At 39.5% G+C, this 26,130-nt stretch overlaps 1 long non-coding RNA gene across 4 annotated transcripts in view; it reads left to right on the top strand.

The window, feature by feature from the left end:
* The first annotated feature begins 5,254 nt into the window (after positions 1–5,254).
* LOC108348424 (uncharacterized) overlaps positions 5,255–26,130 on the top strand; it is a 64,750-nt gene continuing 43,874 nt past the window's right edge. For 2 of the 4 annotated variants that reach the window (XR_005495061.2, XR_005495064.2), the window contains exons 1-2: positions 5,255–5,444; positions 14,688–14,820. This is a non-coding gene — a long non-coding RNA (uncharacterized LOC108348424). Of the gene's footprint in view, positions 5,445–14,687; positions 14,821–22,788; positions 23,248–26,130 lie in introns of those variants that run through there. The other 2 variants (XR_005495065.2, XR_005495062.2) reach the window with 2 other exon arrangements.

Here is a 26,130-nt window from a genome sequence, read left to right as displayed (position 1 = left end):
TTTTAGAAATGTGAGCAACTAGGCTGGGAATAAACTGCCAGCCAAGAGTGTCTCAGGGAGGCTTGCTTTGTAATACAGACACTCAGATCTGACCACCAAGAATATAGAATATGAATACATTAGACTCCATCTTTCAGGAAAATATCTTCAGAGTTTCTTAATATCAAAATCTTTGAAGATTCATGCCAGGAATGGTAATGCATGCTTGTAGCCCACCATCTTTTTTTTTTCTTTTTTTTTCGGAGCTGGGGACCGAACCCAGGGCCTTGTGTTTGCTAGGCAAGCGCTCTATGGCTGAGTTAAATCCCCAACCCCTTGTAGCCCACTATCTTGAAAGGCTACCCTGGTCTATACACTGAGCTTCATGACAAACTGCTACAAAGTAAGATTTGTCAAAAATAAAAAGTCTTGAGTCTACCATTCTCCTCTTATGGTACCCCTGGATGATAACAACAGTACATGAACCTTATCTGCTTGTATGGAACACAGAGTCCCATACAGGAGACTGAGGGATGTCACTAAGAGCATCGGAAAAGTTTTGTTCTTTGTGACAATGTGACAATATCTTGTTCATATTTTCTTCACAATGTGCCCAATGCAAGTTTTCCTGTGAGGCAAATGGGTAAGGCTACCTATGTTTGTTACAAAAACCCAAGGAGATTATTCATGTATCTTTGAAGTGGCTTCAAGCTAAGAGGAAATTCCATACTGTGCAGGATGGTAGGATGGGATGCTCACCTTAAAATGGTAGATTTTGTGAAGTTCTTTAGGATTGGCAGAGTCCTCCCAGCAGCACATTTATGCCAACTGAACCTCTGAGATTTTTGACGGCTTAGCCCTTCCTCATCCTCTTCTCAGGGATCAAGATATGCAAGGCAAGCATCTACACAGTCAGACTCCAGGTATCAGTAACTGAGTGTTGATATAACAGATGTCAAGTACCTCACTTCTCACAGAGTGAAGGGAATAGAAACAAATCACTTGTAGCCATATAACTACCCTGAAATATGTTATATGCCATCCAACTCTCTCATTACAATGACCACATTAGCTCTAACTTTATATGAGAAGGAATTTTGAATATCTCTGGAAACTGGTACCTAATAGTAGATGAGAGACTTGGAAAGCTAGATACTAGAGATGGCATTTTAATAATCTTAACAAGTCATTAACATTTAATTTAAATTTCATCATCTCACAAGTATAACCAGCCTGTGTCCTGAGAAGTCACATATAGCCCAAGGTATCTGTGAATGTGTCCCAAGACAAAAATAGTAAACTTACTTAAAACAATATATGATTTTCTGATTTAAAAGTAATAAGTGGTTTGAGGATTCCAGAGCATTGTGTGTGAGAGAGCACTGTGAGTTTCCATGTACTAGACAGTGTCCATTGTGCTCCATGCCTCACGCCTTGAAATTCACTGTGCTTGGACAATTTCAAAATCAGTTTTGGGGTTTGGTGGGAGCCAACTGAAACATAAGCCACAAATTGACATTGATTTATGAAAATGGCCTCACTATTGACTTGCACTGGTTTTCGCCTACCTATCACCGATCAATAAAAACACATTATTCAACAACAAAACATATTGTTAATTTACTGAAATTGTTTACTTGTTGCCTGCTATTTTCAACTGATGCAAGTTTTATTGGGAAATGCTCAACGGTCAGTAAATTGGTGAGTGGGGTCCATGGCAGGTTTTTCTAGAGCTGAGTTTGGGGGAGAAATGAGACACTCAGTCATTTGGCCTTAGAAAGGACTTCCAAGGCTGCAACTGAGCATCCTCAAGAGCAGTCAGAACTGCAGAATGGACCCTGGTTTGATTCAGCGAGCACTGGTCACAACACTTTGCATTGTGGGAGCCTTAACCCATACAGCTTCTACTTGCAATAGGCATAGCTCTTCTAGGTCATGTAGTTATTCACCTGACTATGACTACGACAGTGAGCTATGGAGGTGCCCACCATGACAAAGCAGCAAACCTTGGGCCCAGGCCACAGGTAGGGAACTACAGAAAGATGAATATTTACAAATAGCCATTGTTCACTATGACTCTTCAATTGGCATCTGTACCATTGCATGGAGAAATTTGATTTGAGAATGAATAATCACCTTTTGTCGCGGAATTAATACACGGAGAAAAGAACATCCACACGATTAGAATATGGCTAGATCAAGGCGCTTTCAGGAATACTGAGAATTGAACTAGAAAGGTGATTCAGGGGATAAAGCACTCACTGCTCAAGCAGGAGGCCCTGAGTCCAATTCCAGAACCCACATTAAAGCTACACATGGAGAGCTCAGTGGTAGTGGGGAGGGAAGAGTCAGGAGGCTGTCTGTGGCCATCGAGCTTCAATGAGACCTGAGAGCTGCATGGCCAGTTAAAGCAACTGTCTCAAAAATGAAGTGGGGGATCTGTGAGATGGATCACCTGGAACAAGTCCCTGCCACCAATTCTGAAGACCCTGGTTTGATTCTTCCGACAAGACCTACACGGGACTTACATGATAGGAAGAACCAACTCCTACAAGTTGTTTTCTAGCCTCCACATGTGGGCAGTGACACATATGCACATGCATGCAAACATATATATGTATGTATTATATGCTAAATATACATATATATTATATGATAAATAAATGCAATTTAAAATTAAAAATAAAAATAAAAAACAGAGAAAGACAGATAACATCAATCTCTAGCCTCCACATCCCTTCTCTTTCTTCTCTCTCTCGCTTTCTCTCTCTCTCTCTCTCTCTCTCTCTCTCTCTCTCTCTCTCACACACACACACACACACACACATACACATACAGAGAAATACAGAAATATGGTGAACTACCATGAAATAATAAAATTATAATATAAAAGGGTAATTATTTTTATTAAATTAAATTTCTACATGCAATGAGAGAGATGCCTTTTGAAAATGCACAGTGAGCAATGGCTGGATTTAAATAGCTGTCTCTCCAAAGTCCCCTACCTGTGACCTGGACCCCAGGCTTGCTGCCTGGTGGTGACAAACACCTCCAGAGCTCATTAGCATTGATGTTCTGGGATTCACTCACACCCATGCTTTTCACTGTGGTGGGGGTCCTTATCAAAACATTACGGCTCCTCTTTGGAATGCATTTTCATAGCCGCTTGGATAATTCTAATGTGGTTTTTGATGCACAGAACATTTATGTTGTCAGAACAACAGTTTTACATGATTTGTACAAGAGCCTTTTATGGCTTTTAAAAAATGATTCTAAAATCCAAAAGAGGCTTAGCATGACTGACGGGTAAATGGTCCCAGTAGGACAGATTGAATGCGAGAGAAAGTAGTCTCACCAGTGAATGCAATGATGGTAACTTTCGGGAGGCCCAATCTGCTACTTTTAAACTCAAAACTACAACTGGACTGAAGATTACAACTTACACTTAAATTATACACTTCAAATATAAAGACAACAATAAAATAACAATAATTGTGCCATGATAACAGATTATGTCTACGGTGTTAGAAATGACACCTGCTTTAACTTAACGTTCAGAATCACCTTCAGATCCACAGAGAAAAGGTATTTATATCCTCATGCTCCCGATGAGGAAACTAAAGCTCAGGCAAGACATAGATGTAATCTGAATTCATTATCTTTTGATATACCTAGGGTCAGTTATCCACAGAAGAAATTGCATCACTAAAAGACAAACAATTCTGTATTTAGGAGGAGCAGAAATTTGCTCCACCCCCCCCCAAAAAAATGGCTAAGTGTGGAATTACTTTTACTGGAAAAAAGATGAAGAGATTCTTGTATATCCCAGCTAGGGCACTTATAATGGAAAAAGGAAAAGTTCTACCCAAATCCAAATTGTAGAACCAATGAACTTATAGTGCTTACTTGGTTAATTATGGAAACATGGGTGTTCTGCCCAGTTTTGTGTGCCGACTTGACACACAGAGAGTTGTCACAGACAAAGGAGCCTCCCTTGAGGAAATGCCTCCAGCTGTCAGTCATCTTCTCAATTAATGATCAAGGGTGGGAGGGCCTATTGTGGGTGGTGCCATCCCTGGGCTGGTGATCTTGGGTTTTCTAATAAAGCAAGCCGAGCAAGCCAGAGGAAGCAAGCCAGTAAGCAACATCCCTCCATGACCTCTGCATCAACTCCTGACCTGCTTAGTTCCAGTCCTGACTTCCTTTTGTGATGAACATCGATGTGGAAGTGTAAGCTGAATAAACCCTTTCCTCCCCAGCTTGCTTCTTGGTCATGATGTTTATAGAAACTCTGACTGAGACAATGGGTGACTCAGAACTGCTACAGTATCAAAAAGCTCTCTCTCATTGTGGGTGGGTGCTGACTGCATCGAAGTTGTATCCTAACTTTCCTATGTACTCTAGCACTCACAAACACCAAAACAGATGGGAGGCAGAGAAGAATGGCCAGCAGCATCACTGGGTCAGCAGTGCTCAGCGGAATCACCTGGAGACCCTCTCCTTTCTGTTAGTGCAGTTAAGAGGACCATCGCCATTGCTGTAGATCTGGCAATCACTGTGGCGCACTGTAGTTCCTTGTTGCACTATGAAGCCATATTCATCAATGGGTGGTCATAGTAGGCCAGGGGGAATAGAAGAGCTATACTATCTCAGAAAAAGTTACTTCACACGCCAGAAATAGAGAAATGGCTCAGAGGTTAAAAGCACCTAAAGTTCATAAAGACGACTCAGGTTTGGTTCCCAGTCCATGTGAGGCAGTTTGCAAGGTCCTGTAACTCCAGCTTAAGGAGATCTGATATACTTTTCTGGTTTCCACTGGCACTACATGCTCATAGAGTCTGTCCATCCATCTGTCTGTCGGTCTGTCTCTCTCTCTCTCTCTCTCTCTCTCTCTGTGTGCGTGTGTGTGTGTGTGTGTGCGTGCGTGTGTGTGTGTGTGTGTGTGTGTGTGTGTGTGTGCGTGTGTGTGTGAAACAGAAAGAAAATAAGAATTCACACTCCATCATTAACCCTTCTTAGCAAGTGTTCAAAGTAGTAGGAACTAGAGCAAAAGTAAACCGTTCTCTGGTTCTTGTTCTAAGTTTTCCCTATAAAATATCAAGACTTGAAAGTTATAAAAGTGGGTAAGTGAGACAGCCAACCTAGTGTGTGTCACAGCAGAGAAGAGCACAGAACACTGCCCTCCTGGGAAAGCTTTGTGAAGCACAGATATTATGGTGCACAGACCTCACAGAAGCCAGGTAAGTCTGGATGGAATCTTTGCAAATGTTCAGTTACTTTCCACAGTTTGAATATGTCATCGTGAAGGGCAATGTGTGACTCCTGTAAAACAGGTCTGCTTTATGGTCTGTGGCTGAGCAAGCAGGAAAGCAGATGACAGAGGCAAAAGGAAACATGAACTCTGGGGACTCCGAGGTCCAGCTTACTACCAGGATGTGTAGGTTGTAGACGTTGATGATAAAAAGGTAACTAAGCACACAGGAAGCAAATGTGGGAGGCAGAAAGTGGTTCAATCATGCAGAATGACATCTTGGAGATGCTTAGGAAAGGGTTTGAAGATGACACACACAAAGGAGAGTCTTGTTTCATGTTTCAATCTTTTTTTTATTTTTTCTTTTGTTGAGCAGAGGATGTTGAATGGCAGCCACTTGCTGCTTCCAGCTTCCCTCTCTAGTCAGTGCTCACAGCTACCCTTCAGAGCATCTGAAGCCTGCTTTGTCTGTGTCTGTCACTCACACTCACTGAGCATTGACTAAGAGGGAGATTAGAGGAAATGCTCAAAGCCTCCAGGGTTCAGAGTGTTGGAAACTCACTCTGTTGGCAATTGTGTAAGAGAAAAACCCTGGCAGTCAGTGCTCTTCTCAATGATCTATTTAAAGACCAAGGGAATTCCTGCTCACTAGAAATCCAGCCAGACTTGTGGTAGCTGTAATCCCAATACCCAGGGGACTAAAGAATAAAGATTGTGAGTTCAAGGCCAACCTGAGACACATGGTGTGCTCAAAGCCAGGCTAGGTTACACCATGAAATCTTTTATCCAATAAACAGCAGGGAGAAGGAAAGATCTACTTTGGCCCATTTCCCTCTGTATACAAACGACTGTTCAGCAGACATGGGGCAGAATCAGATTGCCACAGTAAGGTCCTTTTTCAAATATTTTAAGAAAAAACACTGTTTAAAAATGAAATATACATGATACTTATTTGTTTCCTTTTTATCATTTTTCACATTTACATGCACAAGAAAGTGGCTGTGCAGTCGGTGAGCTCCCCACCCACCAAAGCAAGATTCAGGTCATTCTCCACACCTGCACAATCTCCTTTGCATCACTAGTCCATATCCCACATTACAAGGATGACAGCAAATAGCATTGCTTTTTCACCTGAAGTCTAGGTGTTATCTAATGTGGAAATTTGTTCCATGTGGCTTTGAAGGTGTCTTCGAATAAACACACTCATAACGCATATCTCAAAAATAAATCAGAAATACGTAAGACACAAATAACTCAGAAACTAACTTTAGTAGTATATGGTGACGCTCTGTCCTGTCTCTTGACATGATCTGAGACTTGAGCATCCCTTAGTTGCCTTCATTCTCATCTTTAATACCAGCAGTGTCATCCAGGGTTTTTGTTTTGTTTTGTTTTGTTTTCTGGTTTTTTTTGTTTTGTTTGTGTTTCTTTTTGTTTTTGTTTTTGTTTTGTTTTGTTTTTGAGTTCATTCATTCCTTCCATGAAACGTAAGCAACTCTGAGTGTGGCATTAATGTAGGGGGAAAGCCTGACAAGTGAGTGTTGTTTTCAATGATCTATTTAAAGACCAGGGGAATTCTTGCTCACTAGAAATCTAGTGAAGCTTGAGGTACCTGTAATCCCAATACCCTGGAGATGAAGAAATAAAGGTTTCAAGTTCAAGGCCAGCATGAGGTATATGGTGTATTCAAAGTCAGACTACACTAATGAAGGGTCCTGGGCTTACTGAAACCAGGAGCAGAGAAAAGAGAGAAAGCAGAAAATTTTAGTTCATATTATGATGCTATCATATAAAATCACAGATGAGATGCTTAAAGACAACACAGTTTCTTTGGCTCACATTACTACAGGGGCTAGGACTCCAAGCATGTGCAGAGGGTTTTCAAGAAAGGGGAGGTGATTTTCTTCAGATCAGATTGCAAACCTGGAGAATAGAAGGATATTAGGCCAAGAAGTGTGCGTGCCATACGTCCTCTTCCCTTGAAAGTCAGCACCCTTCCAGACAAGTGACTGTGCCATCTAACTTCCTCTGTACTCCAGGAACCGCCAGTGGGATTTGGATCCTTTCCAAATGCCCATTCCTGCTTGGATATAACTCTGCCGGCTGTATCAGTTTGCTGTAGCTGTTGTAACAAATACAAGATTGTTCTTTCAAAGTCTGTAACCTGTTGTACTGGAATTTTTGTTGGGGATTGCATTGAATTGGTAGATGGCTTTTGGCAAGATGGACATTTTTACGATGCTGATTCTACAGATCCGTGAGCATGGGAGATCTTTTCCTCTTCTGATACCATTTTCAATTTCCTTCTTCAAAGACTTGATCATACAAGTGTTTCACTTGCTTGGTTAGAGTTATCCCAAGATATTTTATATTATTTATGGCTATTGTGAAGGGTTCTGTTTGTTTAATTTCTTTCTCGTGGCTTTGTCACTTGCATATAAAAGAATTACTGATTTTTTTATTTGTGTTTTTAAATTAATCTCGGACCCACTTCCTTCACTGAAGGTGTTTGTCAGCTGCAGGACCTCCCTGGTAGAATTTTTGGGGTTGCTTATGTATATCATTATATAATCTGCAAATAGTGATATTTTGACTTCTTCCTTTCTAATTTAATTCCCTTAATTTCCTTTACTTATTACGTTGCTTCCAAAAGAGAGGGAGGATGGATTGGAGGAGCCAGAAGGATCAAGGGCACCACAAGAATGTGGGTCACAGAACCAATTGACTGGTACTCAAGTGGGTTCAGAGAGACCAGGGATCCTGTAAAGGTCCTCTGCATATATGATGTGTTTGGATAGCTCAGTGTTCATATGGGATTCCTAACAGTGAGAGTGGAGACTGTTTCTGATTCTTTGCTTACTCTTGAGACCTTTTTCCTTATACTGGATTGTCTTGTCAAGCCTTGATGAGAGAACATGTGCCTGGTCTTATTGTAGCTTGTTACATTGTATTTGGTTGATGCCTCAGCAAGGCCTTCTCTTTTCTGAGATAAAGGTAAACAGTATGTGGATCATGGAAAAGGAAAGGTAGAAAGGTGGGCAGGGAGGGGAAACTGCACTCAGAATGTAATATATGAGGGAAGAATAAATAAAAATTAAAAAGACAAACATAGTAGACTGGACTGTGTGAGCAGCATGAATTCATTTCAATTATTTTGAAGACTAGAAGTCCAAGGTCAGTGTGTTAGCAGCTTTGATTCTCAAAGTCATCAGTTTACTGTACTTGCAGGAGATTCTTCTCATGTCCTTCTAAGGACATACCTCTGAGCATGTGTATACTTCTTGGTTTATCTGCAGGTCTAAATTTCCTCACCTCACAAGAACAGGAATCAGACAAAATTATGATCAACCCAAGTATATCATTTTGATTCAAATTCAAAGGAACTATTACTAAATAATGTCATACACTTTGGTGTTGGAAGTTTGACCTGTTATATGTGGATTTTGCAGAGCACAATTCAATACATAACACTAGAAAAGCAAGCATGATTTGGCCTGGCAGGGTGCTCACCCCATGTAGTAAAATACAGGCCCCAAAGAATTTTCCAAATACAATCAATGGGACCATTTAATGTCACAGCTCTGTGAGACAAATACCAGTTGGAACATGGTATTCTAAAGATCTTCCAAAAGATGCATGAAGTGTCTTGAACATGTATACCTTGTCACCTACACAGTTGCTGAGGCTATGCACTAGAAACATAAAGCTTAGTCAAAAGCTAGGACCTGCATGAACATAGAAGATGTCAGCAACAAGCATTGACTCTCAGCAAGGAAGAGTAGATGCCCAAGTCCTAACTGCTTAAAAAAGCCTCTAGTTAGCCATTTTTCAAGGGTGTGCCTCACTACACCTTATAAAAGACAGAAAGGCCAACGGACAGCAAAACAGCCACAAGTCATAAATCTTGGTAAGGCAAAACTGATTTCTAGACTGCCTCTTCAGACTATTTAAAGCATACAGATTTAGTTTAAAACATAAAGATACAGTTGAGAGGGTTGATGACTGTCTTAATTCTAAGGACTCAGAAGACAGATCTCTATGAGTTTGAGGCCAATGTAGTTTATAGAGAGAGTTCCAGACCAGTCAAAGATACAAAGGAAAAGCTTACCTCAAAATCAACCAGTCAATGGAACAGATTCAAGGAATTGTATTATCATGTGAGGAAACAAGGAAAATAAATATAGAAAGAAACATATAATTATTAATAGCCCCTGAGAAAGCACAGCCTGGACTTTCTATACATAATTTAAACCAGTTATTCTAATCATGTTTGAATAACTATAGATATTGTCTTGAAGGGAATGATGAGAAGGGTGTGAATACTACCCCACCAAATGGAATACAAAATGGAAATAACCTCAAAGCACAGAGAAACCGTCAATAGCCCACACAGATGAGAACTTCAGCAGTCAATCTGAACCAACAAGAAAAATGGTGACTCAGAAAACAGGAGAAATGAAATTGCCCAGTCTTCAAACACTGAAAGAAAAGGGGAGGAGAACACGGAACACTGTCTGCAATGCCATGAACAGCCTTCCATAAAGTCAAACCACAAGGAGAGGTCAATTAAAATAAACAGTGCCCCACATGAAGTACTGAGAACAAGTAACATAACCAACCACGCAGGAAAATATTAACAAAAGCACCCAGTTCTCCCTTATTTCAGCATCATTTGCATAAAGCAGTGATTGTAAAACAGTATTTATGGGATCATAACACCTACATATGTAATTTTTATGACAAAGACACAGAGTAGACTAATGCACCTGGTACTATATTGATAAAAGATCCCTTTTACTGTTCGAGTTAAGTTATATTACTCAAAACTTGTATGAGATGGTTTGAAGTTGAGATCGGAACTGTAATCTCCCAGGCAACCACTAAGAAAATAACTCAAACATCTCTGAAAAGGAATGCACTCTAATTAAAAGTCAATGTAAAAGACTCTCTTTTAAGTAGGAAGATTATAACCGAGATTAAAGACGAAAGGCTGTGTATGCTAAGACCACAAGAGTTTTGCTATTTATTTTTACAATTTCTCAATCTATTTTTACAACTTACACATCTGGATAATGGGGACAATTTTTGTTAATAATACATATATGTTCATGTGCTTATATCATATATGTAAATCTATACATCCATATTTTGAGCATATTTCTATCTGTAACGTGAGGGGTTGAGGTTGAGTTATTTTTTAAGCATATCCAATTCTCAAACAGCACCAACTGATTAAAAATAAATGTCTTCACTCACGGACTTTAGCATCATCGTTCACTATAACCTGGACATACACCTTTCCCTAAATTTCAGAGAAGTTTATTTTCCTATACTGTATTCTTGCATTTACGTTAGCTTTATGCTACATCACAAAAGCGGGTAGTTTGGGAAGCTTACATCTGTTTCTGGCATCTGGTTTTGACTCAATAGATCCTTTGTAAATTCTTCTAGTGTTTGAAACAGCTTGTATCCTAATGCTTTTTCTACTGAGGTTTTCGTCAGTTTTGCAGTACTCTGAATATTACTTGAAATTGATATTGTAACAATATTGAGCTCACCAATAACATACAACACACAGACACACACACACACACACACACACACACACACACACAGAGTCATTTAGGTTATAGAGTGTTTTCTTTTTCAGGGTTGATAGTTTCCTGAGTTCTTTACAGACTGTTAACAATTGTCTTCTTGTTTGCATAGGTTTGATGTAAACTTTAATTGTGGCCCTAGTTCCTGTGACTGTGTGTACTTGTAACTGTTTCCTCCACATTACCTGACAACCGCCTGTCCATCATCAGTCAGACCATAGGCATATTGTGGCTGCTTGCTTTTCCTGTTGGTAGGATATGTTACTTAACTTTGTTAATACTCATGGGACTTTGATCTGTGTTTAAATGTCAATCATGTGTTCAGTTCTGAAAATGTTTCCTCTGGGCTACTTTGTCTCTGTGTTTACACATTACATCTCTTGATATATAGCCCTTACAGGCTGTTTAACTTGGTAGGCATTATGTACGTATGTGTATTTTTGTCTTTTTCTGTATGTTTGGGTAACTTACATTGAGAGTGTGGATAATTAACTCTATATACAGGTTGTGAAATCTCATAAGCCCAGCAAAGGCTTTGCAGAATATCACTCTGTCTCATAGTACACTTCACACGTTACACTGTTAAGTTGTTGTCCCAAGTTTGTTACCCTTGGTGATTATTTTAACATTTATATCATGGTCAAAGGTCGTTGTGATGATTACCTTAGTTCTTCACAACCTTATTGCTGTTATTGGTTTACAGTTTTTGATCAAGGTCTCGAGGATCCTAGGCTGGTTGTGAATTCATGTTGTAGCAGAAGCTAGCCTTGAATGTATCTTTTTATCTCTTACCTCTAAGTACTGAGATTACAAGTATGACCCGTCCTACTCAGACCGACCTTTGTTTTTCCCTATCATCGCTTATGCCTTGTGACATTTTCTTGAATTCCAAACATCACAGGACAGTAGATGTTGAAGTTAATTTTATGTTGGAAATAAACTCATCACATTCATCTTCCTGTTTGGCTTCAGTGCTAAGAAAATCTCAGCTTGCTTTGGTGATGAACTGAAGTTAAATGTCACAGTTAGCACAACTGTCTACTGTTTCCTTGGTGAAGTCTAGCCCAGTGAATTGGACAGGTTTCATGATGATCTCAACAAAGTCTTTCTATCAACCTTTGCAATATAACTGTTTTTTGGGGGGGGCTAAATTATCTTATTTACTGTGTGCTTATATGAGTAGGTATGCATGAGAAAGTCAAAGGACAACCTGTGTGAGTCCATTCTCTCTTCCCTCCTTGCTGTGGGATTCAAGTTCAGGACATCATGCTTGGTGGCAAGTGCCTTTCCTCATGGAGCCATCTTACTCCCCTGCTCGCTGGTAGTTTCACATTGTGATGGCGGCACCAGGTGGAGGTTGCAGTATGACAAGTCAGTGTTCTCTGACATTTTGATCAGAACTAAACAGTACTGATCAAGGCTGTACTACTCATCTCAAGGCTGTGGGTAGTTATTCGTATTTACTAGTTTATTAATGTTTGAATAATAAACTTATGATGACATTCCTTTGTTTCCTTTCTGCTCAATTTCTCTTATTCATTACTTTCTTCTTCAACCTCCTTCAGACCCTTTACCACTTACACCATTAATATTCACATAGTTCACATCTCCTCTGTTTCTCTGTTCATTTCCTTTCATTCAGTGGTTTAACTGAATCCTATCTGATACCTTTCCTCTACACTATCATTCAACTCTAAAAATGAGCTACTTTCTTGAAGTTTTTCTCTTTTGATTAGAAGTAACTGTACTCAGTATATTTCAAGATTTCAACATGGCTTCTTATATTTTAAGTCATTTATTCCTGACTGTATTTCTTTGTGTTATGGAAGTCATTTTTTCTGATTCCTACCAATAACAGGCTTTTCTTTGAATTTAGCATGTTTTAGATACCAGTTTATATACAAATAATCACATCACATCAAAATTTTAAACAGAGCTTCTAAACACATCTTGGGTTTGGTATCTATTATTTGTTAGAGAAGGTTCCTGATATCGTCACCATGAAATGCCTCTATGACCTCATTAAGTTCATAGTTTTAAATTACCTTTCTCTCCCCTTCAAGTATAAGAGGCTGCACCTGTTGAACTTGTTGAAGACAGTGAAGCCTTGATGGTGCGGGTGTCCACAAAGCCTCACAACAATACAAAAGCCCAGAGCATTTACAAAATCCTGAAGAGGCCACTTGCTCCACATCCACAGACATCTTACCCTCTGAATCTGCAAATGAGGACTTCACTGTTGTTGAAGTTGTCCCTATTTTCTAAAATTTTATATGAATAAATTATATGGAATCACTCTGCTTGCTATATCTATTGAATTAACATCCCTAGTCCCCTTCATTAGACGGATAAATCCTGCTGCACTAACTGATTTACCTTGAGGTGGCTCTGTAGACTATTTCCAATTGGGGGATATAGTGAGTGAAGGCTTTATAATCATTGTGTGCAAATGTGTACTTTATTGCATCTTTGCTAACACATGCAGTTGTCAGGCATCTTCATTTCAGTCTGACAAAATAGTTTAGCAGTAATTCACTGTCTTTTCATTGGCCTCTGAAATAGTTATTGCAGTGAAATATTACGCACTTAACAGTGATTTAAATGTGACCTTCTATGAGCTGTGAACTGTGTTAAATCTGTGCTTGAGCCCCTGCATGCTCCAGTGAGCCTTTCTAAATCACTAGTCCTGTGGCCACTTGGGGAGAGACTCTGAAGGAAAACAAAAACAGAGGGGAACAAAACGAAAAATCAATCCTATGAAGGCTGATACCTATAAGTTTGGCCTATAGTTCACACTTTTCCCAAAATAAAATAAACTTCCTCTTCATCTTTGCCCAGTAGCTTAGATTTATTTTGCCTTCCTTTTCTTGGTTTGCTGCTATTGTACATAGATTCCACCTGAGGAGAACTGTTTTGCTGTATACACCACACATGGAACTCAGCAGGCAGACTGCTAATACATTGTTTCCACTTTGGTTAATGGCAAATGTTGCTCTCACTTATCTGTGAACATTTCCTCCAGGAATGACTGATTGATTAAATTAAAGTTAACACCCTCCCCAGGTCCAACTCCTCCTTTCTGTCATTACCACTAGTGAACCCCACAATGTTCTCTCCCTAGAAGTGCTCTGGAACCAAGTGTTTGAACATAGGAGACTATGGAGGATAGCTCACATTCAAATCAAAACACTGAGCTCTGAACACCCTGGTGAAATTGTTGAAATCACAAAATATGGTGCTTAACCCTGCTGGGACCCTTTCCTTCTCTACCATAGGTACCGCATATAGTTTCAATTTTTTATGCCCATTTGAGGTTTTTTAAATGAATATGTAGCTGTGTTCTCATCAGATAGTAATGGTTCCCTCCTTAATTTTGCCTTGAATGATATTAATATTTTTCTTCCTTGGGCCAGAACTTCCTTTATCATGCAATCCTTCCAAGCCATTGGTAGTTTCATTTCTAAATGCTACATGGAATTCAAAGCCAAATTGAAATGTTTTGTTGCCAGACAAATTCACTTTGTTTCTATTCATTGTTATTCATCTATATTTATCTTTACAGCCAGGATTTTCAACTGAGTTTTACATGTGCAACATTTTCTCAATCTACTTTCTGGGTTAAGTGTGTGTGAGTAACTCTTTACCACAATGGGCTCCCCTACTCATTTCCAAGTTTCCAACCCAGAACAGCTCCTGGCTAAAGGAAATACAGGAACAAAATGTGCAGAGACTCAAGGAAAGGCCATCCAGAGATTGCCCACATGGAGATCCATCTCATATATAGACATCAAATCTAGACACTATTGTAGATGCCAAGAAATACATGCTGACAGGAGCCTGATATAGCTTTCTCTTGACAGGGTCTACCGGAACCTGACAAATACAGAGGTGGATGTGCAGGGATGTGCGAGGAGTCGGGTGAAGCCCTGGCGGAGGTCTTCTGTCTTGTCAGTTCTTCTTGAGATAGTGGAGGTGGAAGAGCATTGGTGGAGGGTAAGACCTTGTCTTAGGAGATATTTAGGGTTGCTGTATAATAATAAAAAGTTTACTTATTTAGGTCTAAGTTACTTTACTACTGTAGCTGATGTGACTTCTGTGTTCCTCTGAAGCCAGAAACTGTAGTCTCTGGCACTTAGCACCTCATTCTAAAGCAACAGGAGATAAAGTAAAGGATTAATTACTAGAGACTTTTCCCTTTTGTCCAGATGCCTCTTGCTTGTGGGGCTAGGGGGAAGTTAGGAGCAATAAACTTCTATTGAACCAAGAGAAGAGAATAGCACTTGCAGAAGGAAAAAAAATATTACATAGGCAAATATGCATAAACTCACATAAGTTCATATACAGATTCACAAATGTGCATTTATACGTTTCCACTCTCAAGAGTTTGGCCCACCTTGCATACATTCTCACAATTACATACTTACACACACACTCATACTTACATATGCATTTGGAGCAAAAGACCAAGCACTGGTACAGAAAGAAAGAACTCACTCTGGATGAAACATGAGCTCCAATCTTTATTGCATAGTGAAAGAAAAAAAAGCTTCTACCCTTTTAATGTTAAATAAATTAAACACAAGTGTGTAAGAAAAAAAGCTTTCTTCCTTTTAATAAGACTAAGCCTGCCTTGTTATTAAGAAATGACCTGTTCTGCCCCATGGTAAGGAGAAGCCTGCCTGTCCCTTCTCTCTGCAGCTTCTCTTTTCTTCTTTCCCTCTACATTGTGCACATTGCTCTCTTAGGTTTTATGTTACCTATAGTCTCTAACCTATTCTACCTTGCATTCTCCTTCTAATCTTGCTCTCTCTCTTCCTGCTCTGATGTCACAATAATGTTTTTACTCTCAATGTCTTTTCTCCTAATGCCATGCCTATACTTCTAACTTCTTCTTGGGTTCAGTTCTGTCTAAAAAGTGTTCTGTCTAAAAACTTCTCCTCAGCTCTGTTCTCTCAACTCTCCTCTCAGCTCAGTTCTGACTCTTCTCTTTGTCCTCAACAGTGAAACAAACATCTTTCAGAACACATGTTTAAAAGTTCACAAGTTCACATAAAAAAATCAAATCATAAATTGAAATAGAATTTTACAATAGAAAATGTTTACATGCATATCTACTAGGAGTAATTATCTAACTAAATATCCACAGTCTGTCTCAGCTCCACAGATTCACTGAAGGTTTAAAACTATAACTAAGTTATTAGTGAAGTTTTGTATAAATAAACCTAGTCAATATTTTATCTTCTGTCCTAGCACCTACAATAAATCATTAGTTTCCTTTTACTTATTTTACAAGCTCTTGGAATGTGCTCTGAGTAGGAGAAAGTCTGGTTACCATCTAAGAGAAATTAACTGGTGACACGTAGGAGACTGTTAGAGTTCACATTGCAGTTTTGACTAACAGAAAAGGATCTAATGGTAGTCCCACCATAAAAGAGTTTAATAATCACTGATATAATTTTAGAACTTCTTATAGGATCATCGTTAAGACTTAAAAAGTCATCTATTTGTCAACGTAGCATCCCTACAAGACAGTACATCTTCATAGATTTGCAGAGATCTGCTCCAAAGGGGTGGGCTACTACTTAATTATTATATATGTTCAATAATAACAAAAAGCATATTAATACCAGGAATCTTTCCTAAAATGAATTCCCTTACATAATTGCTTAATAAGGGTAAATCTGTCGCTGATTATATAATAATCTGAAGCAGGAAAATCACCTGCTAGTTATTTGATTGTATCAATATGACTCTTGACACGGATGCTCACACCCAACCATTGAACTGAACATGGGGACCCTAATGGAGATGTTAAAGGACCGAAGAAGCTAAAGGGGTGTGCAACCCCATAGGAAGAACAACAATATCAACCAACCAGACCTCCCAAAGATCCCAGGGACTAAACCACTGACGAAAGAGTACACAGGGATGGACCCGTGGCTCCAGCTGCATATGGAGCAAAGGATGGCTTTCTTGGGCACAAATGAAGGAGAGGCTCTTGGTCCTGTGAAGTTTGGATGCCCCAGTGTAGAAGAATGCCAGGAAAATGAGGTGGGAGTGGGTAGGTGAGTGGGAGAGCACCCTCATAAAAGTAGGGGGAGGGAGATAAGATGGGGGGATCCAGAGGGAAAACTGGGATAGGGGATAACATTTAAAATGTAAATATATAAATATCCAATAAAAAAGAAAGCTCTTTTTATGCTGAAATCATTCTCAGAAAGGTGTATGAGGAACACATGTACACATAATATATACACGGGGCCTGATTGTCAATGTTATAGCACTTCCTTAACCACCTTTGTGTACACTTTGGTGATTCATAAAGTTCTGCACACATAGTAGTTACATTTCTGTAACTGTTGACAGGCCTGTCTTCTCTGCTGTAAAACACTGTGCGGTACTCTGAGCAGCTGCCTAGGCAGTGTGGCTCTGATAAGCATGAGGACCTTTCCCTGTTCAGACCCTTTTCTGATCTGACCATTTGTTCCACATTTCCTCTTCTCATTGCAGGCCTAGCACTCTGCACCTTGGTAAACATGTACTTAAAAGATAATTGGCCTGAAACACACAACAGATAAGACTCCAGCCTGCTGCTTTGATGTCGATGATCCAATTGACTCCTTTTCTCATGTTTGAATGATTATAGACCTTCGAAGTACAATGAGTGACAATGTAATAGAACTCCTAAGTGCTGTCTTATTTTTTCAGGCATTTAAAATGTTTTCTTCTTCATTAGAAGTTGCTTGACACAGAGTTGGTTTTGTGATAAGTTTTTTGTTCTATTCTGAAGAGAAATAATCACCTGTTATCACTGGTCATCTAATTTTAGAAAAATAAGCAAATAAGCTTCTGGCATAAGCCAAACTGTTATGGAGGGACTGCTTAAAGTACAAATAATATATATCTCCATCTTGGAGAAGTAACAGTATGAATGTGGGTGTCAACTGTATACCTACCCTGAGTCTGAACTATATTTTAAACACATTTTAATGACAGATGATAACTCAACACACTTGTTTCGCTAGGACCCATACAACTTTATTGGTAGAGATTTATCATGGACTTCCACAGGCTCTGCATCCTTCTACTCTATATGTCCCCTGTGGACAGACTTAGCTACGTCATTTCTTCCCATAGATTGCAAGGCAGAGCTCATTAGCACAGTCACCCACTTGGTGCATTTATCTAGTTGGCCTTTGGGATTTTCAGAGTATGGTTGAAATACAACTACAGAATCAGTCGCTTCCTGTTTCCAGCTCGCTGCTCTGATAACTGATTTTGCATTAAACAAGACAAAGAAATGTTACTGCAGAATGTGAGCATGTTACTTACATGTGAAGAGAAGCGAGAAGGCATCAAAAAGATAGGTCTTCCTTCTCTTGGGCAGAGGGTGTGAACTTATGCCCTCTCAGATCACATGCTCACAGGATGTAGGCCAGCACACACCTCTCCCAAGGACTGTCTCACCACAGTCACTCAATACAGTGTGTTGATTGGTGTGGTCAAACCTGGGTGTGTTGTTGTAAAAATATAATAAATAAATAATTATAGTTGTCTTTTACCGGCTTGGTCCGCAGCACAGTGCCCCAAGATATCTGCTAGATATCTTGGCGGAAACACATCCCAGCCACACACTTTCCTATACTCAAACCCTCACATAAAAGAACACACAACACAATAATCTTTGACCCAATTGATAAGATATAATTGCCCACTTAAACATACAAAGCCTGGTACCATCCATCCCTTGAGAACATTAATAACAACCTGTAAATACACAGAGCAGAATCTTAACATCACCTGCCATCTTGCACTGCCATGGCTTCTCTGCCTCTCTCTTCCTCCTGTCTCTTCCTTTCTCTCTTGTCTCCTCCTCTTCCTTCAGACTTCTCTCCCACCCATCCTTCCTTCTCCTCCAATGACAGGCCTCCTTCTATCTTGTACCTGCCCCTCACCTGTAATTTACAAATTCAATGGGGAGGTGGTTCTGGTGAAGTCATCTGAGTTCTGAGTCCTTGACTAGGCAGCTGTCCTTGGGGCAGTGGAATTAGCATCAAAATACAGATAACTTCAGGGCAAACCACAACCCAAGTGCAGACTGTGAGGGCTCTCAGTATCTCCAGCTACTTCATAACAGCTAGCAATTAGAGTGTTCAGGCTGGGTTTTCAACACAATACAATAGCAGTGCATTTTGCACAAACATGCATTTTAAATAAGCACAAACATCATGAAAGAATGTTTTGATTTAGCTGTGACCATTGAGATACACAGTCAGGCTGGACTCCTGTAGCCCTTACCTGTAATAATAAAGTGGTACATGACTCATTCCAAATTCACTTACAGAATGATGGGGTCAATTTCATAAGAAGAGTTATTCCCCTTTGCCCATAGAAACAGATATATTGGAAATTTCTCTCAATCTGACATCCTTACTCGAATTTCCATTGAAAAATTTAGCTATAATTGTCCAACATAGAAACATATAGTATCAACCAATATGGGATTGTCTATATCAGGTGCCCTGTGGATATAGCTGTGCAGAATTAGAAATTATCTTGAGTTTCTTAACTGATGTTGGAAGACTTGTCCATCATAGGTGGTACCATTCCCTAGCAAAGGGTCCTGAACTTTGTAACAGTGGAGAGAGTGAGTTTAACACTGTTATATGTTAACTCATGGCCCTCTGTTCTTGATCATGATAGATCTAAAATTGTGAGTGACATAAACCCTTCCCCTTTAAGCTGCTTCAGTTAGGGTGGTTTAACACAGAAATTGAAATGGAAACGGAGACAGGAGAATTTTAAGCTGATTGCAAGAAAAATAATCGCCACACAGCAAAAGGAACCCATGTGTGTATATTTCAACATATTAACACACTAATATACACATATACATACATAATACACACAGTGGATAGCAGATTATTCAATCAGATTATTCAAATGAGTTATGAAAAATTAAGCATTTGGGGCAATATAAGTGTTGAAATATGAGTGAAATCAATGACTATTTGACCCTTTATGTCCCTTGCTAGCATGAATTGTGGTGCTGGTCCACATATAGACCCCTGTCATCAGCTCTCCTACCTCAGTCACACCCTTATTTTATGAGCTTAACTCATAAAAAAAGGAAAAAGAAGACTTCCCTATTAAAACTTGTTTGTGCATAAAGAGATTTTACAGCTCCTTTGAAACATTTCCCAGTTTTGAGTCTAGCTTCTTAAATGCTTAGGCTTTCTTCTCCCGTTATTTTTCTGCGTGAAATTAGAATAGGAATAATACTGAAGTTCTATGGATAGATAATTCATCCATTATTGTGGAAGGTTTCATGATAAGTGCTAGCATTACTAGGTACATTGAAGGTATATAATTCTTATTTTAGGGATGTATTCTTCTCCCCTGAATTATTCTGCCCTTATCCATAGCAATGAAGTACTATTGTAGCTAAGGACCATTCAGCAGGCACAATAACTTTTAGTTTAGCACCGATATCTGTAGGCTAAAAAAATCAAATTGAGGACTCATGATAAATATAATGTTATGAGAAAAAAGAAATACACTACACTATAAAACAAACCTAAAATATCAAAATTTACAACCTAAAAGAAATCACGGTTAAATTTTTTAAAATATCCAAAATTGAGAGCTTCAATCTACCAGTCCTCTGTAAGGTAAGAACAGATTTAACAAATATAAAAGTACCAATTCATTACCACTCATTAGCCAAGAGGTACACTTAAGATATGGTGGCAACCAAGTAGGGAAACAAAATTAAACAGAAAAAAAAATATGGAAAAACAGCAACAGGTCAGTCAGCACAGGATAGCACCAGAAAGCCCTCCTCATACTACGAGCTTTCTTCCTGGCAAAAGGATGAGAGGGAGTAGCTAGGAGAGAGCTCTGTGTAACCACGACCTCAGGTACTTGTGGGAAGTCACTGGAGCACTCTGGCCCCCAGTGGCCATCTTTACAAACACTTATCTGAACACATCTGTCCAGATACAAACACTCTGAGGAGCTGACAGCATCCAGCCTGAAGAGCTCAAAGGTCTTGCCTACTTCTGTGGATCCTGTTTGCCTAAACTTTCTGTTGAGAAAAGCATCAACCAGCCAAAAACAGTCCCTGCAAAGAACAAAGCTAGACATCATGCTCATGACTTTAAATGTTCAAAGTAGCCTAACAGAGGCACAAACACAGATATAGATAAGCCACAGGACAGATCCAAGTCCCTAGAAATCACTATGAGGACCGAGGGCAACTTCCTTATTTTTTAAAATGTTGTTGTTTACAAGGGCAAAAGAGGGTAGGTCAGTGTTTAAAATCATTTCTTGCTCTTAGAGAGGACCTGGATTCAGTTCGCAGTACCCACACGATTGCTCAAAATTGTGGGTAACTCCAGCTTCAGAGGATCTGATGTCTTCATCTGTGGTACATACACATTCATGGGGGCAAAGTATGTATTTAAAATAATCATTATTTAATTGTGTGTATCTGTGTATCTGTGTGCAGATATAACTATGTAAGTTCCAGTTCCCACAGGTGCCAGGGCTTTGGATCCCCTGAAACAGAAGTTATAAATTGTTTGTTATCTGCCCATTATGGGTGCTGGGAATTAAACTGAGGCCTAGGGAACAATTTATTTAACAAACAGTTAACTGAGAAATCTTCACACATACATGTGAAGGAACAAAATCAGAAACTTACATAGAATACACAAAAGTCCTCTCAACACAGACTAAAATCTTAAACACAGTGTCTCAATCTTTAAAACATCTAAAGAAAACAAGAAAAACCCTGTATCTCTACATTTTAAGAAAAACATCTTTTAATTTATACATCTTGATATTGGACTTAGCTCTTTGCTCAGATATCAAAGCACAGAACATAAAAGCAGGAGTAAATAAATTTTTAAAATTCTGCTCACAAGAAGGAAAAGTAAAAAAAAGAAAAGACAGAAAATATGACCTGCAATCCACACTTCACATAAAGAACTGGTGTTGAAATCAGATGGGGAGCACATTATAACTCAATTCTAAATCTACAAATGTGCTTTTAATAGGCTAAAAGCCTGAACATATACTTCCTCAAAGAATATGTTCAAGTGGCCAACAGGCTTATGAAATGACGCTAATGTTGCTAGGCAACAGGGAAGTCCAAGTCCAAGCAGGGATGGGCTGTCTTCTGGCATTTCTCACAGCCGTAAAGCCAATGGCTGTTGGTGAGATGTGGAAAGACACAACCCCTGTACCATTGTTAGGAGTACACATTAGCAATGGAGGATAATTCCAATAGCTCAGATATGATCACCTTACATTTCATGTGTATGATGCCCAATTATTAAACTAATAGTTTTGAAAATAAAATTGTAAACTGAACTACTCTATTGTTTCTTGCATTCTTCTAACAATCAAGATGCTGGGCAAGCAAGATGGTCCAGAAGGAAAAGGCACTTGCATCAAAGCCTAAGAGCTAAGTACTACTCCCAAGACCTATAGAGAGGAGAGAATGGACTCCTCTAAGTTGTTCTCTGACCTCTATATATCTATAGGTATACCCACACAGAGACACACACAAAATTGAAACAATTACATATAAATGCATATCTATTGGCTGATAGATCTTAACATATGTAATTGAAAAAAATATATAGGGATGAAATCCTGCCCTCTTATAGAAGTACAGATAAATCTGAAGGATATTTTACTAAGAAAAATAAAACAGACACACAAAGGTATTACATATTAGCTCTAAACCAGCAAGTTCACAAGAAAAGCAAACAGAAAGGTCATCAGCAGAGGCTGTAAGGAGGTTCAGTATGGATAAAGTTTTGCCTGTATTTGAGGAATAAGCCCTGGAAATCTAACATGAGCTCAGTGACTTCAGATTTAAACTCTGTATCCTATTTTTGAAGTCAGATAAAACAGATTTTAATTTCAATCTTTCTCATTCTCTCCCAAAAGCCAGAATTCCTAGCTGGGAGAGGGAGGTCATATCACACTGCACATCTGAAGAACATCGTTTTGTACTGAAATACTGTTCTGTCTCTAGCCCATTAAAGCAATACAGAGGTGCATGTACTGTGAACTGTACCCTGGGATCGAGATGAATGTTGATTATACCAGTTAAAATAAACATGCATCAAACGGGTGATTCGGAGCAATAATTCATAAGGGCTTCATGTACTGTGGCTTCAGTACTGAAGAAAAGTGGCTCTGAAATGGCCCATGTTGTTTTCAAGCCTGACTTCAGCTCTCTTGACCTTTTTTTCTATCTTCAACTCATGCTTGTCTATGAAGCTTCTGGAAACATGAGGCCATTTTAAAGATTAAAATGTGGCTTGCAGTCAATTGTTCTATATTGTAATTTTGATTTTTTTGTGTGATTTTGCTAATGTGTACATTAAATTATTACTGTGGGCACATACAAGTTGAATATGTCTATAATGTCTCTGGAGAAATTTCTGTGTGTGTGTGTGTGTGTGTGTGTGTGTGTGTGTGTGTGCATGAGAGAGAGAGAGAGAGGGAGAGAGAGAGACGAGAGACGAGAGATGAGAGACGAGAGACGGATGAGGGTCAGGGCAAAGAAATCTCAGTAAGCCTGAGCAAACCTAATCTTAGCCCAAACAGGCATTTCTTCAAAAAGCCAGTCCATTTCAATATAAAATGGAATATTAAACACATACCACAATCTATAAAGAAAATTTCCATCCAGAGTAGTTCAATATATAATGTATTTAAAATATTTAAAAGACTTAATAGAGAGTATTTAAAGACTAGAAAGCAGAGAAAAGTTGGGGAGATAAGTGTCAGGAACTGCCGGAGGGTCAACGGGGCAGTAGTGATAGGGGTCAGTTAAGCTTAAGCTCTTAGAGAAAAACCAACGCTATTGTTCACAACTGAAATTACTATGCAAACATGACAAAATGTATAAGAAATTATTTTAAAGTGCAGTTGGTCAAAGACACCTCCCAGTTTCATAGGAGAAAGCAGCCTTTATGTAAAGGGGCACTCATAACAAGAGGGAGAGCACCCACTGAGAAGACACGAAGAAGAGCTGTGACTACTGGACCTCATACGAGCTCATGTGTGTGGGCTCAACTGCCGAAACATGAGAAGACAGAGCAGGTACCAGAACCAGCACCACCTCAGCAACAGCTGTGGCAGAATGTGAAGCTGTGTATCTGGAGAGTAGGCGCAGAACTTGTATAGTACCCTGAACCCTCTACCCTAGAACAGATCCAGACAGACTCTGGAAGGAGGGAACAGATGTCTCTCTAGGGCAACAAAGTACACTAGGCCCTGCAATTGCTTATTCAACATATCAGGTGCTCCAGACAATAGCTAGCTAAACAGACAGACAGACAGGCAGGCAGGCAGGCAGGCAGGCGTGAGTGTGTGCGCACATACACACACACACACACACACACACACAGGCACAAACACACACACACACACACACACACACACAGAGGGCGGGGTGGGGGAGAAGCAGAGTTAAGAAAAATTTTTTGTAGTATTCAATTCCTGTTCTTGTTGAGAATACTTCATTAAAACCAGAACTTCACACCCAGTCTACGAAAGGCCATCTCAGCAGAAATAAACTGATAGCAGGCAGTAGTATTGGTAATGCAGAAATGAATGCATGAGTGTGTTTTTTAGGGTCAGGGAAGCAAACAGTGAAATGAGTTAAGAAACCAATAAAATAGGAAAGCATGGGCAGAAGGAAAGCAATGCATTCATTCATCTTTATTTGCATAGCAAATTCCAGAGAAGATAACTGCAAAGTGAATATGTAAACCATACCGGAAGATGGAGTTCAAGCCAATGTATTAAGTTTCTATTCTCTTGCTTAATACTAGCTGTAGATAACTGGAAATGAAATAGAAACAGAACTGTCATCATTGAAACGGACGAATAGTTAAGAGTTAATTTAACAATAAAGTGGACAGTTCCGTGCTAAAACTATGTGAGCCTAAGGTAAATCAGAGAAATTAAAAAACAGAAGCACATACTGTACTTAGAAATCAAAAGTCAGTCGCATAAGGGCCTCTTTTCCATATTATTTCACTTAGACATTCTCTGCCATCTTGATTTAAAGTTGTTTTAAATCAATTTGAAATGAGGGATTGATTAGAGAGAAAATTCTGAAATACGCATTGAAAATATGAGATTAAAAACTGGGCAAGATACTGTGAAAATTAAAGGTAATGGATCGGCCGGTGAGATGGATCACCAGATAGAGTTGTTTGTCTGGAAGCCTGTTGGCCTGAGTTTGGTTCCTAGACTCCCCACCCCCATCTTAGAAGAAGTGACTCCCAAAAGTTCTCCTCTGACCTCTAAAGGCAGCCCATTTTACACGCCACACACTCATTAAATAACTTCCTTAAGAGTGAAATGAGAAGTCTCACACTCAGGCTCTAAGCATTGCCATGTGCTGTAAATGATCAAGGCTGTGTGATAACTGGAGAAAGAGTGTTTATTCATCACGTACCCAAATAGAAAGAGATCCACAAATATACAGTCAGGTGATCTTCATTAAAGCCGCAAGCCTATTAAGCAAAAATCGAGCAGTCTTCAAAAGGGCCAACAGTAAAATGATGGGGCAGCCATATGGAAGCGCTATCCAGCTGAGCGTTCAAACTATGTGATTCAATGACTTCCAATTTCCAAGTCTGTTCAAAATGAGCAAAAGCGGCGCACGGAAAGAAAATGCTCGAAAAGCTCGGTGTAGAATTGTGTGACCACTGTATACATTCATAACTCAGAACTAAAAGAGAAAACATCCCAGGAACATTGAGGCAGCACATTTATGCAGAGAGCTGACCGAGGGGGAAGACAGCACACAATGGTGCCCAGAGGAATCAGGAAATGCAAACTGAAAACAGGGCTGCTTACCGAAAGGAAACCACCATAGTCCTAAACACTGCGATAGTTAGAAAGCTGTGGGGCAGTGTGAACTTGCAGAAAAGGAGCTGGTGTGTATGCTGAATGGTATAGCCACGTTGGGGGGGGGGGGGGATCGGGAATTTCTTATAAAGTTAAAAATACATTTACCCTATGATCTAAGGGAGGAGGGATGCTCAAAAGACACAAAAAAGAGGTGAAACTTGCCCTCCTATGAGGAGGCTCATTAAAATTCATGACGTAAAACACACAAATATCAGGTAGTTTCTGAAGCTGCATAGATTCACTAGGCTTCTCCTGTTCCGAAAAAAGCATCAGGGTCTCATTCCCTGTCTGTGTACCCGCTGTAAGCAACCCTTCACGCATGCTCCTGTAAGGAACCCAAATGAACTTCATTGG

Source organism: Rattus norvegicus, chromosome 16 (assembly GCF_036323735.1).
Source record: "Rattus norvegicus strain BN/NHsdMcwi chromosome 16, GRCr8, whole genome shotgun sequence".
Lineage (NCBI taxonomy): Eukaryota > Metazoa > Chordata > Mammalia > Rodentia > Muridae > Rattus > Rattus norvegicus.
This window is presented reverse-complemented; position numbering and strand designations above follow the sequence as displayed.